General features: G+C 46.3%; 1 protein-coding gene across 5 annotated transcripts in view; it reads right to left on the bottom strand.

Moving 5' to 3' along the window:
• The window catches only part of epha10 (EPH receptor A10), a 140,261-nt gene that overhangs the window by 86,484 nt on the left and 39,313 nt on the right, over positions 1-14,464 (bottom strand). The gene's annotated exons all lie outside the window — the stretch shown is intronic.

Raw genomic sequence — 14,464 nt, 5'->3', positions numbered from 1 at the left:
ACAGAATCTATGAATATGCAAATATTCTATAGTCTCCTACTTCATTCAACCTAGTTGTCTCATCACAAAGTCATGCTCAAATGTACTGTACACATCTTAAAACTTATATTTGAAGTTTCTCTATATGGAACGTGAGCATATCTATTGCTCTATCTATTGGATGCCAACATGGCGACGACAGAAGCTATAACGGCGTTGTCAGTCGTAATCACAGAGTGAGTGCAGTGCAGTGCGGCGGCCATTAGCTAGCCACTGGAGCCCGCTCGCATGCACTAACAGGCACGCACAGCAAACAAACAAAAAACACTCCTATCCTGACTCACACAAACAAACACAACTAAAAACACCCAAACTTTGTACTCAGGGAGGGAACAAAGGACCAAACCGTGAGCTAAAATCAGAACACTTAACATGCATTATTGATCGTGTACATTGGTATTCCCCGGATTACAGGCCAGAACCCAAAATGAGTCCCAGGCCAGTTTTCGGGTGGATTGAATTCCTATCTTAAAGAGTATGTTTTCCATATGCACACATCTGCCTCAGCGTGGATGTCGTTGCATAAGATGATTTACAGTGTATCCCATATTTAAGTAGAATCCCTTATCTTTAATTAATCATTGAGGCAGTTTCTGCACGCATTTAGAGCCTTACTGCATACTTTTCTGAATGCCACCCTATTCATTCTGCTCTGTTTACATCGGCTTAATGAGCACAAGAGGCAATTTCTCATCCCGCAGTTCTCTCTGTGGTGGAGTTTTTTTGTTTTAATCCATTGTAAAATAATCTATCTAATTCATTTTTCGTGTCCCGGGGCAGAGCGGGCTTTGTCCCGACCCTTTCGGTGGTGGCAGTGTATTTGCCCGGGAAAGAGATGCATGTTTTTTTGATGAGACATTTCCTTCGTCTAGGGAGGTAGGGAAGGGTGTGTGGGGGGGTTGGGGGGTTGGTTGGAGCTGAAGCAGACCTGAAATGTTGAGGTCCCGGCCTCAATCAAAACGAGGCAGGTAAGAGGAGAGCAGTGGCTCGCCAGAGCTTAAAACCCTCATCTTGACTGAAGTGGTGGAGGAGCGATGGTTGGAAAAGGAGTTGGAGTGCAAGGGTTAAAAAAAAAAAAACCCATCTTGATTAAAAATGATACGACAGGAAGATTTGGGGAGCACATAGACACAAAGAGTGAGAAAATAAAAGCGCTGGTGAATACTGCTTCCTCGTGGACCTGCAGGCAGTAAACAAGAGCGAGCCCCGGAGGTTTTATCAGAGCGCCACGACTCCGGACGTGAAATAGAGGGGGAGAAGGGTTTATGCAGCGGAGGAACGAGGAGAGGGTGTTAAGTAAGTGAAGACCCACAGAGAAGCAGAGGAGGGGGACAAAAAAAGAAATAAGCGGAGAAGAAGGGGACGGATAGGAGGAGAAGGGTTGTTTTGCTCGCCGGCCCGGTCCTCCTCCGGCCCATGATTCATTGCAAATGAAATGTCACCCTGGCAGGCAGTAATGCAGGCCGGCCCCCCTCCCCTGCAGCCTAATTGAATTTTACAACCATATAAACAACAGTCAGCCAGCGGAGAGAGGGAGGGAGGGAGAGACAGAGAGAGAGGCAGAGGTTATTGATGCTTGTGTTTACAGGTGGAGGCTTCTGATGTGCCATCAGAGAGTGTGTAAGGGCCTCTGGGGAACCATAGCACAAAGCACACAGATGGAGGGGACGCCGAGCAGGCCCGCCACCAACACGACTCCCTCAAGACGCGAGCACAAATGCACATATAACCACGGCACTAAAGCCGTCTGCGCCTGGAGACGCAGGTTTGCTAAATGCAACGACACGCTTCCGCCACATTCTCCGGAGCCACTGGTCAAAGCTCGGCGACGAACGAGGATGCAGTTTGAATCCGCTGTGCTTCTCGTAAAAACACTTTATTCATGCGTTATTATATTTTGAATAACTTGCTGGAAAAGAGCAGATGTGTAAGGTTCGTTTTGTGCCATTATTCTGCACACAGCAGCTGAACATGCAAACATAAAAGAAAAATCAAGCATACAACTCAACGAAATGGAGAATAAAGTCTGAATGGATCCCAGTCCCTTTCCCCCCCCCCCCCCCCGAGTCAATAACAATTTGGCTGCTCTTTCAACGACGCACATTTAGTTTGTGTACCGTCTCTTTAAGAAAACATTTACATAGTTCTTTCCAGGAAAATGTGTTATTTTGGAATTAAAAAGACCCATGAAGAAGTTACCCACTTTATAATTTGACATTTGAGTGTAAACTAAGCTAGTGTGTCTCCTCCCTTGTCGGCTAAGTAAGATGTGCTGGCAGAGCTTCTTGTTTTTTTCTGCAGTTGACAGCCACTGAAGACGGTATAGGAAGAGTCAGCAGTGTCCACTCAGGCAGCCCCGGGGGCCAGGTCAATTTGTGCTATCCTGATAGAGGACATCACCTCGGTGACAGCCGGGCACGGAGAGGCATCTGCTGCACCGGTACGGACCGACTCCTGCAGCTCTCGACAATTTACTTACAATTAACAAATCAAATTGAGGAGATAGAAAGCAATTTCCTCTAATAGTGCTATTGAATATTGAGTAAATACAGGGCATGCTTGGAGTTTATTTCATCACTAAGGGGTATACCACTTTAATTTCACTGAAATCAACCTGCTTTGTTCATTCTGAAAAGTAGCAGTCCCTAAGGGTATACAGGATAATCACTTAAAATGTTTAAGCAATAAAGGCACAATTAATTCAGCGAGCTCAGCAAAGGCAAATGTATTTTGAGAACCGACAAGACAAAAAAATATATAATCTCTTTAGGAAAATTGTAAAAACTGACAATGGCACTAGTTGTTCCCACTGGAATATCAACTCCCGGGTCAGTTTCATCCCGAGGGATACGGGCGACTGGAGGATGAAGAGAATATAAAAGAGGACGAAGAGGGAACCTCCAGTTCATTTGTTGCCACCTACAGCTGTGACACAGATGCAGGCCTCCCTGACCAGCGCACCTACAGATACCTTACAGTGAAGCAGCCTTTCACAAAGCTGTAACTCTAAAGCTGTTCAGGAAATAGTGAGGGAACTCTGCCTTTAGTCACTGCCTGCCTGAGTGGGATTTTAACTGCACTTTTCCAGTCAAAAGAAAATGTAAAAAAAAAAACAGTGAACGCAGTGGGAGATGAGGAGAGACCAGTGGATTTTATGCCTGAAACCTCAAAACAAACAAATCTGCTATTTTTAGCGTTTAAAGCCGACCGTGCGATTGCTTCGGCCTCCAGAGTAGCTCCACTTTGAGATTTGGACGCGTAGCCAAAATTCCAACCTGCTTCCATTCCGTCTCCAACATGTCGTGCAACATCTTCCTCTTTCCATCACACAGCGAGCAGTCGTCTGTCCCTCCTCTGCCCATCTGTCTCTCCGTCTAATCGTTCACCGGCTGCTCCACCTCTCTCCGCCTTACAGTTGCTGCCTCATAAAGCGGGAGCAGATTTATCCTCGCGCCGAATGAGAATAACGACGCGGGGGAATAGATGAGGCTGGATGGATGAGATGGCACGGGGAGGGGGGGGGGGGGAGAAATAAAAACAGCGAGGAAGCACGGCCCGCTCGCATACCTGTGTGTGTGGGAGCGGTGCATTAGGACGGTGAAAGCCTGGAGGTATGAGCTGGCGAGTTCATCGGGGAGACAATAAGTGTCCATCACACGCCTTCGTAACGAGCTGACACCTCATGTCTTCTTAGTTTTATTTTCTGTTTGAAAAGGTAACTAATGCTCGTCAGTGAGTGACAGAAGATGTGGGACTATTTTCGGATAGAAAAAGCGGCCCGTGTGTGTGTGTTTGTGTTACGTGTCCCTGGCTCAGCAGGACTTGAAGCCTCCCTGCTGACTATGACCTTCCCTCCAAGCAGGCGGTCCTGTCCATCCCCCCCCATGCCGCTTCTCTCTCCATCCCTAGATCCCTCCGTTCTGCTGTCTCCTCTTTCCCTTCAGCCATCCATCCTTCCTCCATTCCCTCCATCCCCTCCATCCTTGCCTGTTGTCACGATGATCCACCCGTCCCTCTTTCAAAGTCTCACTGGATGATGCTCGCAGTCCTTGATCCAGCGCATGGAAAGGGGCTTTATAAATACGCCATCCATCAGCGTCAGCAGGTCCCGGTTAAAACCACACAATGCGCACAATATTGATTCGGCCTCTGTGTGTGTGTGTGTGTGTGTGTATTCTCGGCGCCACGACAACACATACACACATTTATACGGTTGAGACAAACAAAAAAGGCAAAGCACGAGCATTCATCTGTGCTTATGTACACACATCACTTGACTGGAGTTTCCATGTGTGATGAGAAGGAGCGTCCGTTGCTGGCAAACGGTGTGTTTGTGTGTTTCCATCCAGGTATCATACACGCACACAGAGACACAGCCCACTGCACCGCAGACATGCACGGATCCAAGCAAACGGACTACAGCTGGGAGGAGCCCAAACTGTGTCCACATGCATGTTGTGCATGAACAGGTCAAGCGATAATTCCTCGTTTCTGTGCACACACATGTGTATGTTTGCGTGTTGCCCGGCAAACAATGCACATGGGCAAGGCACGTGCGGACTCATGTTTTTTTCTTCCCCCCCGTGTCAGATTTTCCAATGTGTGCAAACACGGCGATGGTTCACTGCGCCGCACGGACTCAGTGTGCCCTGTGATGGATGATAGGGAGGGAAAATAACTAATTCAACAGTAGATTTACATTGTTCTGGATGGCGAGCTGACGCAACACCGCAGAGAAGCACACAGTGAGAGGGGGAAATAAGGGAGGAGGGGGAAGTCGAGCACATACGCCACCTACGGATGCAGCGGTTACACGCTGGTGTTTATTTGTGCGTTTTGCATCGCTTGAAGAATAAATGATGAAAATAGCGGTAAGGAAGAAAAACATGGTCTTTCACGTCACCCGCAGACATCTGGGGGGATGTTTTGAAGCCTCGATTTACTGGATCCAGAAGATCCACATCTGGAGCTGCTGCAGGTAGTGGGCCGATCACGTGTCGCGTCAAATCGAGGAACGCTTGCGGTAATTGTGTGTAAAACCACACAAATAGTAATTTTCTAGATCTGGGTAGAAATAGGATCGAATGCAGGTATCGTTTGACTGGAGAGGTGTCGATACTACTATAGTATTACATTGGGATATTTCAGTGGATACCATTGAGTATTGCATACCGGGGCTCCCCGGTATCTCTCCTGGTTGAGCGGGGGTCTTCTGTATGGGTTCAAATCTATACTACCGCCCTTCGCTGCATGTTGTCCCCTCTCTCCCTCTTCTGTCCTAAAAAAAAGGCTGCTAGGAAACAAGGCAATAACGTGTAATCTGTGTGGGCTGTTACAGTATATATATATATATATATATATATATATATATATATATATATATATATATATATATATATATATATATATATATATATATATATATATATATATATATATATATATATATATATATATATATATATATATATATATATATATATATATATATATATATATATATATATATATATATATATATATATATATATATATTTTAGCAGCAGTTTGTCATGCGTTTTAATAAGATCGTCAAGATCATTTAGAAATCAGATGAAGACAAACAGCGGGGGGGGGGGGGGGGGGGACACAGAGAACCACAAGAGAGATTCAGGCGCTAGGAGTTTGGTTTTATTTTTCTATTCTTTGGAGACACTTCTGAGAAGATTTGATCTTCTATTCACAGGCCAGTTTTCCTCTTTGTTGCTCAGCGTTGTTGGGACATCACAGGAAATTAAACCGCATAAATAGAGAGGCACGAAAGCTGTCATCTCTCAATTTATGTGCATTTGTGGGCAGTGCTGCTCTGCTATAGTCTCGAGAGAACCAGTTTAAAAACAGCTTCAAGGTAATCTAAGGAAGTCCCATGTGGTGTTGTGGCGATCCCTCGTCTTGTCATGATGAGTAGCTTTAAGGGTAAAATGTGTCTCTGCCCACATGCATGTACAGTATATGTGATAACCCATCTGTCTCTCTCTCTCTCTCTCTCTCACTAGCTCCCTCTCCGTCTGCACCCACCTAACGTCCCCCCTGTCCCTGTGGACCGGGGGCTCTGCAGGAAACCTCTATACCACAGCTCAGTGGAAATGTCAACCGCAACACTCGCCTCAGGATGCCAATCACTTCACACCGCTCCCCGCGGCGTGTGTGAGTGCATGAGAGAGGGAGAAAGGGAATGCACCAGAGAGAGAGACCAAGGGACACGTCCATGTGTGTAAAGAGAGCATGTAACGATTATTGATATAGTGTGCACACAAAATCCCCCACATCTCTACCGGATTTTTAAAAAAACAAGATTTAGCCAGAGTGTATGTGAAGATTTATGCCGACGGATTTGGGAGCGTTCCGAGGGCCTCTGTGTGCTAATGAGCCCGTCCATCCAAGGGGATTATGGGTTGTCTAGTCAATATGAGGACTACAGGTGTTTGTGGGACTATGCATGATTATACATCAAAACAATCAGAGTGTGTGTGTGTGTGTGTGTGTGTGTGTGTGTGCGTGCTGAGTGGTAGGCAGAAGACAGAAACAGATGGAGTGGGTTATGGACAAATAACACACATGAGCCTGTGAGCGAGTGGGAGTAAGCCTGTGTCTGAGCGTGCATATGTGGCGTTGGTTTGTTGCTGTGCGTGTGTGCGTGACCAAGAAGAGGTTGCGCGGTGTGCATTTACACGCATATGAGAAGGTGGGGAGGGGGAAGAGGGGCGGGGGATTTGGAGCACAGAGGCGCAGGTGTCCCCTTGGAAACGCCATCCCTTTTTCCATCGGGATGTGTGGATTCCGCTTTTGAATGTGTATCAACGTGTACGAAAGGGGGAGGGCGCGTGATGGGGGAGGGGGGGAGGGCGATGACAAATGACAACAAAATGAGGAAGGCAGGGGGATGGAAAGCCGAGCTGGCACAGGCTGGCGTGGCAAGCTCGCTGTGCAGCCAGAGGGGAAGGGGGGGGGGGGGGGAGGGGGGGGGGGAAGGCCCCTCAGCCGAGCTGTGGATACAGAGACAACAGCCGGCACACACACACACACACAGTCCATACGCAGAGTGGCAGCAAACAGTGATGGCATTGCAGCCTGTCACATGCAAACACAAACCTTTGTACAATTGCACAAATAATGGGGGACAGGTTTGTGATATCCAAGGTTTAGTTCTAATAAATGACAACTGCACAGTGCAATGACTCTTGTAATGACATGTGGACAATGTAAACTGGTTAAATGCCCAAAAAGTGGAACTGGTTGAGCTGGTCCAACGAGTTCAACAAAGAATCTTCAAGTCGAATTCTGCAAATCCATTCACCTTTGACTTCGCACTTCGAGACAAAATATCCCAATATTATTTTGTAATTTCCCTCCTGTGACCGCGGTGACACCTGCGTGGCAAAAATGATTACTGCTTCAATGCCATGCCTGTTAGGACGTACTTTTGAATGAGGGTGCGCGTGCGTGCATCGGCGTGCTCGTCGCCTTTTGAGCACTTCGAGCGGAATAAGTGCGTTTCTCCGGGGTTAAGTGGGGGCAGACAGATCTATACACTGATCCCACATCAATTTTGAGCAGATGGAAAGTTATTACTGGAGGCTGAATGGGGATGGAGAGAGGTGATTGCGGGACGGCGGGGCAATTGCTCGACAGTGCCCTCTCACCTAGAATATATCACTTTTAACAGGACGAGGGACGCACATGAATGGCAGCCAGGTGGCATGCAAACGTGTGGATCCGTTAGGGCTGCTCGATTATGAGAAAAATCATAATCAGGATTGTTTTGGTCAATTTTGAGATTACGGTTATTTTATTATATCATTATTATATTTTCTATGTTTTTAACAGCAGATTTCCTTGAAAATTAAAATATAAATGTAATTAAATGAGAAAGAAATATATACATGTATAATATAAAATAAATAAATTATAAATGAATTAATTTGATCACAATAGATGAACAACCTACTGAAAACACCCAGCCCTTTGTATCCGTGCATGCGTCTTCGGTGGAACTCCCAGTGTCCCCCCTCTGCTCCCATGCAGCCCGAGAAAGAGAACTACATGACACACTTTCTTGCACGCAAGAACCCAGAAACACTTGTAAGCCGTCTTGGGCACCGGCGTCGCTCTGCTGTGTCACTTCAGGACACAGCAGGGTAACACAGGGCGACAATATTCAGACTGAGAATGTACTTTCAGGCTCAGAGGCAGCGTGTCCTCACCCAAACCCTCGGAGTGGTTCACCCGTGATTCACAACCTGCGCCTCATCAGCAAGCCCGAAGTCACCAGTGTGAACGGTCATTTGACTCGACATGGGCTGAAATGAATGATCTCGTATCGGCCTTATCGAACTGCAACTATTGCACTTTTTACCCCCATCACCCTCCACCTTCATATGCCTTTACATCAACATGGATGTTGTCCCTCACTGTCCAGTGAGAACCACGTATTTACAAAGTCACCACTTTGTATCAGCTAAGAAAAAAAACCCTGTTTTTTCACATAATCCAACAGGTTTTTAAATGGTTTCGTAAAAACATGCACAGTATTGTTCAGTGAAAATGATCAGCAAAAGTCAGGTAAAATACCTCTCCTGTGATCTTCCGTCATTGTTCCATTTTGATTCACACGCTATTGTCCCCTCTGTATAGGACTTCTGTTTACTGCTGAATAACACAATTTCCCGACAGGGATGCGTCCACATTCCTCACAATGCTCGGTTACATTTGAGGTTTTTACCTGCTGATCAAATCAAAAGAAACTAAAATGAGAGCAAGTAATTTCAACTCCCCAACCACATGTGTTGGTTCATTGTGGCAGTATCGTAGCGCTCCTAGAAGGATTAAAAAAAAAAAAAGGGGAAAGAAAAGTCTGTCTCATCTCTTTTTACGCCTTCCTAACATCATACCCGTCACTTACTCAGCCCACAGAGCTCCTCTTTCAGGATATTTCCCCTCCTTAACTGAATGTTGGACTCAGCTCAGTGGTCGCGAGTGAGGCAGAGAGGAATGAGGCCGTCCTGTCGGATGAGTTAGCAACATGATTAAGCTGGATGCCAACCTTTTCCAACTTTGATGCGTTCGTGTCGGCTGTATTTAATTCATGAGTCTGGTGTGAGAGATTGAAAGTGGCGAGATGGAGGCAGCGAGGAGCGGGACGGACGGAGGTTGTAATTTGCGGGTTTATCCCACCGTCTCACTGACTCTGCCTGTGGCCAACCCCCCCCCCCCCTCATCCTTTTCTGTTCCTGGTTTTGCTTCCTTCTTCTCCATTCTCTGCTACTCCTCATAACCCCCCCGTGACTTGCACTTTTTCACTTTTTCCCCCGCATCCTTCAACTTCCTCAGTTTCTCGCTCCCAACCTCCCCATCTACATTACCCACACTCCCCTCTTTCTTCTCTCTCATCCACCTCCCCATCTCTCACAGCCATCTCTCCACACCACCATTGTGTGCGTTTGAAATCATCCTCCGCTTTTACAACTCATATTTTATGAGTTCGGCTCTTATGCGCAGCAAACTGACAAACAGCGACCACTGGAGTCCTCTGACTGCTCTTTTGTGCAACAGTGGGTGTCCCCTTCCTCCCTCATCTTCCTCTTATCGTGTTCGTTTCCTTCCATACCCAGAATGGACTCTTTTTTCCCTTTTGCAGCCGTCCTCCCTTTCCTTGCCTCATTCTCCCATAGGTGGAACAAGGCAGGGGGAAGGATGAATGGCGAACGCTTGGCCTCCCTCCAGCTCACATTTTCAATAACCGAGGGACATTTTAATGGTCCTTCTGCGAGTGAGCGCGCGTGTGCCAATGTTTGTTGGTCCGAGTGTGTATTCGCGCCGTCTCGACCGTGTTGGCCGGCTAAATAAATACGTCAGACGCCGGCCTCAAAGGAACACATTTGTCTCCCAGGAGAATGTGAATTATTTAAAATGCTGGGGAAAGAGATGACTAAGAGTAGCGGGTGACGTGGCTGGTGAGGAGAGAGAGAGATGGAGAGCAGGAGGGAGGGAGGGGGGAGGAGGACCAGATGGGCAGGGGTGGCACCGAACCAAGAGGAGCTGGTATAAAGTAAAAGGGGCACACAAAAAAAAAAAAAGGAGTGTGATAAAAGACAGAAGGGGCATGAAAGAGGAGCTGGAGAGGGAAGGTGGGGGGCGGTAGGTGATAGCGGCTTTGAGAGGCTGTCGTATATAAAAGAGGCATAAATCGGTTGGAGGGAAACGAGGAGAGGGAGGTTTAAGGAAATAAAAGTCAAGGGAGAAAAATAGGAGGAAATGTCTGTGAGACAAAAAAAGCGTGAGGGAGGGTTGATGAGGACATGACAAGAAGTGACAAAAGACGGAGGAGGGGAGGAAACGAGCGCGACAGAGGCAGCGACTTCAGAAAACATATGATTGGGTGCTGGGGCCAAATTTTGAGCACACGAATGCACACAGACACTCGCTCTCTCACACACACACACACACTGGATGAATCTCCAAGCTTCTCCAGCAGATTTCCGCCTGTATAGCCCGTCTCACCCCGACACATGGTCTCCGCAGGGGGGGGGGGGGGGGGGGGGGGCAGGGTGAGAGGGGTGGAGAGACAGATGCAGCGAGTTCGAGTGGATATCGAAAGTGAGGACGTAGAGGACAGGAGGAAGGAAGCAAACTAACAACAAGAGGTTTAGGAGGAAGTCATGAAGCACCGCTGAGATCGGTAGCATTAAAATTAAGCGCACACTTCTTCGTAGAATAAGGGAATGCATGGGGGGTAAATGGGTGAGGGAAATAAAGAAGAGGGGGGGGGGGGGAGTAAAGGGAAGAGAAGGGAGGCGTGGAGTAAATTACAGAGGGAAGGAGAGCAATAGGAAAGGAATAGCTGGGTGGCGAATGTGCCTGGAGCCCGGATTGTGGAGCAGCAAACAGCAGAGATAATAAGAGTCTGCTGCAGGCGCGCGCCACACGCGGTAATTATATAGAAAGAGCTGCCTGCCTTAATTAGAACAGGATGGAGCTCACGAGTGGGATCGAAAAAACACACACGCACAACCATGCATGAAACATAGCATTTGCGAGGTGAATTACTACATCATTTATTCCCCCATCGGCCTGTTCCTGCTGGCGGCGCTCCGTAATGAGACTGGAGAACATGCGCACGTGCGTGCGTGGTCACCGCTGCAAGTACGCGGTGCGCAAATTTGTGACTGCATTCGGGGTCGAGATGTATAGTAATGTATAGTTTCTTCTTTTTTTTTCGCTTCTCCACCTTTATTACACAAGAGGAAGCTGAGTGGGCGCATATGCTAATTTTCAATAACAGCCTCCTTCACATTTACCCTCCTCTTCACGTTCACAATTTGAATCTGGTCGAGTGCCGCCGCAGTCTCCTCAGCGACAGGGATTAAGTGTCTCATTCATTTTAGACGCCATGCTTTTATTTCTTTCTATAGTTTATGGAGGATTGAAAAGCTCATATTGCTCACAGACGTAAATCCAAAACCACTTACACTTTCAATGACATCCATGTCTGTAATGCATTATAATGTGATTAGAAGTTACTCTAACCGTTTGCTTCAAGTAAAGAGGAAATTCATTTTATAATGTTTTGTGTGGTTCTTGCATCGATTTCTTCACCTTAAAGTAAACAACGACCACTTAGAGTAACTCGTGATCACATTATAATGCTTGAGAACAACTTTATAATGTATTACAACCATGGGAATCATAACACTATGATCTTTGCAACAACAAGATGTCAGTGAGTGACCAGCAATAATGAAGTATTCAGATACATGACCTTATTATTCATTACAAACTTTTAAATCGTTTGTTATGAAGCAATATGAATAGTTATGAGTGATAATAAGTAGAATAGAGTGCTATAAGCTGATGACACATTATGAGTAGGTTTATAATGCATTGAAGATGTATAGAAAGTGTTACCCCTCTTTTTAATGTTTCTTGTGCAGGTTGTTTGTACCCAATGGTTACTACGCATTTGTGTTTGCGTCAGTTCTGCTTATTTATGAAGAACATAAACATGACGAGGCATGTGGGAAAGAATCCCAGCATATATCAGGGGAATGGATTTAGGATCGTGTTTGTTGTGCTCAACCAAAGTTCCACATTTCAAATCAGTTGTAATACAATTATTTATCCAGAGTGAAATGGGGTTCAAATGATTGTGCGGTGGCGCCCCCTTGCAATGTGTGTCGTATTTATATATTAAAATATTATATATGCTGAATTATCCCTGCCTGTGAATCCCATAAATATAGAGGCAGTGTAAAAACACATCTTTGAAAAACCTGAACAAAATATAGGAACATTTGTGCCTGTGAACTACAAAGTCATTCTTCAGCTTACTCCATACCACATAAATATGCAAAATAACATAAAACCATCATCTCATATTTACAACGTGGGAGTATTTGGGGAAGTATCACAAGCAAACACAGGCTTTGCCTGGACTTTCTGCTGTATCTGCTTGTTAAATTAAGCTAAGTCCAGTCAGTCAGCAATCGAACAATGATGCCTTTATCTGCATGAAAATAGCAGAAAAGGTCAGAGATGGTACAATACAGCAACAGATTCTGTAATCTGAAGTAATCCGGTGTTGCCTGGGTCTGGCGTGATCGTTACATGGCGTGTGGAAATAATCCTCTCCTCTCCTGCACGACACTATCTGCTTACACCATTATCAATAGCTACTCACCGGCCGCTCGATACCATCGACCTGCGCCGAGGCGCTTAGTGTATTTGCATTCACTCAACTTACACAATTAGCCCCGGGAGTAAATAAGACGTAGTTACGAACACACACACACACGCACAGGAATTAGCTGAACATTACGGGGTTATGTTATTGTGTCTCCAGAGGCGCGTACGCGAGCGTGATTGTGACACAACGTTCATAAAACACACCGCTGTTATCGCACTCAATGTCTTTCTTGTCCACACACAGGGTGAAATCAACCCGTGTGTGTGTGTGTGTGTGTGTGTGTGTGTGTACCGCAGAGCGCCACTGAATGTGTGCATGAGCAGTCCCAGCGCAATTCCTCAGTTTAGTGGAGCATTACGGCTGATCAATAGCTCTGGTGCAGTGGGAGATGTCGGGGTTGGGGCTGCATATTCATACCATTACGGCTGAACTGGGAAATGAGGCACCAAATGAGAAGTATGTGTGTATATATTAGTGTGTGTGTGTGTGTGTATATAGATCTTAGGGGGACAAGACAGGCCCTATCACCTAGGAGACCAGCCTGCTACTCGCTAAACGGGAAAGACGAGCACCAAAGATGCAGCATGAGATCACTTTCTCTCTCTTTCTCTCTCGACTTCCTGTCTTCATCGTTGCCGTCACAGGACTTTACCATCCTTGTCTGCTCGCTCCTTTGGCAACAAGCCCGGTCCGTCCTCTATTCCCCCTTTAGTCCTGCTTTTCCTATAAACGTTTTGCATTCTCCTGTCACCGTTAGAAATCACACAGTCTCCTCTCCTCACCTCCGTCCCTCCAGTGTTTCCTGATCGTTCCTCTGCTCTCAGCGTCTGTTGGTTCTGTCAGATGTTTATCGTGCCCAGCTCAGCTTTTATTGTAGACAACGCATTGTTGGGAATTACAAAAAGGATAGAGGCAGTTTCAATACAATGAACAGCGAAGAGGCAACTTTTTCTCTTTCCCTTGTTCTTCTTTCGTGTTTGAGACGCAGCGGGCTGTCAACTAACTCCAATGTAAACCCATCCACGTCACTATTAGACTAGAATAAACAGCGAGAAAGTTGTCGTAGGGCTATCCAGGGGGCTGGTTGGATGTATCAAACAAACACAGGACTTACACCCAGGAGACCGTGTTCGAGTCCCACGTGAAACCAAGTCATGTTGACGTATTTTACCGTACTTTTGTTATGCAACTTCCGGACTTTTACCAACGGCAGTTATGTAATAGTTATGTCATGCAGCAAACCCCAACCACAATCTTTTCTTTGGCTTAACCAAGTAGTTTTATTGTGTACGGAAACCTAAATCATTTCCAATAATAGCAATTAACCACAAGTCTGCTGTCCAGTGACCACAACACCCACGCTGCATTGCACAACAATTGCAAGATGGGGTGCGAAAGCTAACGGCAACAGTCAGGTGGTCAAACTGCTGCTGTATGAGCAATGGCTTGTGACAAAAGGTTTTCAAATAGCGTCCCTCTGTGTTTACGTCAGAGCGCGACACCCCCCGCCACCCACCGGCTGTACACAGACAATGCATCACGCAACTCTGTGTGTGTGTGTGTGTGTGTGTGTGTGTGTGTGTGTGTGTGTGTGTGTGTGTGTGTGTGTGTGTGTGTGTAGGTCATTCAGACTACATGCAAATGTTAGAGGAGAGACTGTGGTGTTAAACTCAATAGGGCACAGCCATCTGAAGGAAGAGTACA

Source organism: Anarhichas minor, unplaced genomic scaffold (genome assembly GCF_050575085.1).
Source record: "Anarhichas minor isolate MPS153535 unplaced genomic scaffold, ASM5057508v1 ptg000033l, whole genome shotgun sequence".
Classification (NCBI taxonomy): domain Eukaryota; kingdom Metazoa; phylum Chordata; class Actinopteri; order Perciformes; family Anarhichadidae; genus Anarhichas; species Anarhichas minor.
This window is presented reverse-complemented; position numbering and strand designations above follow the sequence as displayed.